The following is a 2,934-nucleotide window of genomic DNA, read 5'->3' as shown; positions in this document are numbered from 1 at the left end:
CTAGCTATGTGACCCTGGGCAAGTCACTTCACCTTGTCTGCCTCAGTTTCCTCTTCTCTAAAATGAGCTGGAGAAGGAAATGACAATTTCAGTATCTTTGCCAAGAAGACCCCAAATGGGGTCATGAAGAGTTGGACATGACTGAACAATGACAAACCCCTTTGAGAGCTAGGACTCGACTCTCTCATTTGCCCAATTTTTGGACCTCTGGCTTCTCCTCTGTCCGTTTATTGACCTTCTGCCTCCTTCCTTTGGACCTTGAATTCTGGGGTCGGGATGATTTGAATCCACATTTCTCCTTTGTCACAATTCTAATGAGCCTGATTCTGAACCCCACAGAATGAGTGTGTGTGTGTGTGTGTGTGTGTGTGTGTGTGTGTGTGTGAGAGAGAGAGAGAGAGAGAGAGAGAGAGAGAGAGAGAGAGAGAGAGAGAGAGAGAGAGAGAGAGAGAGAAGCTAAACTGTCTTTGCCAATGGACAAGACTGAGACATCATCTGTGTCTCGATGCTGCCCCCTGGTGGGGTTTTTGTCACTTGGCTTGAACCTCGTCTTTCAGCTCCAGCTTCTTGCAGATGGTGCTGGGGAAACCCTGGGACAGAGTGAGGGGGGCAGAAGAGCATTGAGTGGGGAGGGGAAGGGAAGCTCAACAGGGAGCCCAGAGAGATTCTCATTGTGGCGTCAGCGTATGTGACATGGAGAAGCACAACCAAAGACATCAATGGATATTGTTTAATCAGATCCCTACTGCATACCAGGCACTGTGCCAGACAACTCACTCACTACCTGTTTGGCCTTGAATAAGTCACTTTTCTGAACTTCATTTTCCTCAGCTGTAAATGAGGAGGTCAGACAAGATGGCCTCTAAGTTCCCTTCCAATTCTATTATCGGTGGGCAAGTATGTATTCAGCATGTTCTATATGCCAAGCACTGTGCTAGGCACTGGGGAATAAAAGACAAAAATGAAGAGTCTCTGACTCTGGGAGGTTACAGTCTACTGAGAGAAGCCCCCAAGTGTGGTATGTATACATATAAGTACACATACATGTGTCAATATTTTTAAATAGTGTGAATGGCATTTGAAAACCAGATTTACTGGGAGCCCTGAGTATTGTAACAAGGAGGATCAAATGAAAGAAACAGGGACATTTAGCCTGAAGAGAGAAAGCTCAGAGGGGACAGGAAGAGGCCTCCAGCTCCTTCTGCTTGGCCCTAGGAAACAAAGCCAGGAAGAGTGGAAGGAAGAGGCAAACATAGTTTTGATATCAGGAAAAACTTCCCCACAATCAGAGCTGTCCCAAAGTGAAGTAACCTGCCCTGGCAGATAGTTAGCTCCCCATCACAGGAAGACTTCTAGTCAAGGCTGGATGACCACTTGTCAGGAATATTACCCAAGGGATTCTCAGATGCAGATTGGGGTCTATGCCTCTGAGGTCCTTTCCAGCTTAGGGATTCTGTGAAACTGCAAAGGGAGAGGAATGATAAAAAACTGCCCACGTGTATGACAAGCCGTGTGTCCAAGATCAAAAAAAGATGAGCAGGGGGGCAGCTAGGTGGTGTAGTGGTTAAAGCACTGGCCCTGGATTCAGAAGGACCTGAGTTCAATTCCGACCTCAGACACTTGACACTTACTAGCTGTGTGACCCTGGGCAGGTCACTTAGCCCTCATTGCCCCAGGGGAAAAAAAAAAAGATGAGCAGGAGAAAAAACTGGTGACTCCCAGGGGACAATGTTGTCAAAGAGAGAGAACCCACATTTCAGCTCAGCCTCAGTCAGAGCAATAAATTGGGCCAAAGAAACAAACTGGACATCAATGACGGTCTCAGAGACTTGGTGGGATGGGGCTTATGCTTGGATTTCAACTCTGTAAGACTGTAACTTATTAAAATGGCAAAATAAATAAAAGCAGTACTGAGAAGCACTGTTTATTAAGAGTTTGTATTCATGGGAAGAAATCCAAGAACAGGAGGGGAGCAAGAGGACAGAGAGCATTTGGACAAGGATAAAAGGAAATAGAAATAGAAACAATATCATCCTCGATATAGGAGAGACCACCTAGCCTGAAAGACAGAGTAGGCAAGCAAGCTGGGAAAGAGATCAGAAACTTTGTATGAGAACACTCTATCCTACCGACGGGGGCTCAGGCCATGCTGGGGTCTGCCCAGGGCATGCATAGATAATCCAGTTATGCCTTGCCTTCATCCTTCAAGAAGTGGAGATTGTAAATCAGTGGTGTGTCAATCAAATTCCAAAGGGTTGTTCTATAGAGCTAGGAAAAAAATTAAAGCAAAAGTGGAGTTCATCCATCTGGAAGAATGAAAGGTCAAAAATCTGTAGGGAAAGAATGAAAAGAAAATGGGGGGGGGGAACTCAAACTCTACCACAAAGCTATGATGATCAAAATAATTTGGTACTGGTTAAAAATAGGAAAGTTGATCAATGATACAGAGTAAATGAACAAGATTTGTAAGTGTTCAGACATAGCAGTCTGATGTTTGATAAACCCAAGGGCTCCGGCTACTGCAGTAGGACTCCCTCTTTGACAAAAACTGGAGAGTCCAGCAGAAATTAAGATTAGACAGACAGCTCACACCATATACTGAAATTAATTCCAAATGGATGAGGACCCAGCATAAACAAATGAAAGGAACTACTTTTCTCATCTATGATAGGTAAAGAGTTCTTGACCAAAGGAGAGAGAAGATCACAGGAGTTAAAATGGGCAATTTGGGGGCAAAATTGACGTTTTTGTACAAAGAAATGAAAAATGTTAATATACATTTATAAGAATGAGCCATTCCTCAGTAGATAGGGGATCAAAGAATATGGACAGGAATAGTCTTTCAAAAGAAGAAAATTAAAGGCATTAATCACATAAAAATGCTCCAGATCACTAACAATGAGAGAAAAACAAAAACAAATGAGGGTCTACCTC

Source organism: Dromiciops gliroides, chromosome 4 (assembly GCF_019393635.1).
Source record: "Dromiciops gliroides isolate mDroGli1 chromosome 4, mDroGli1.pri, whole genome shotgun sequence".
NCBI lineage: Eukaryota > Metazoa > Chordata > Mammalia > Microbiotheria > Microbiotheriidae > Dromiciops > Dromiciops gliroides.
This window is presented reverse-complemented; position numbering follows the sequence as displayed.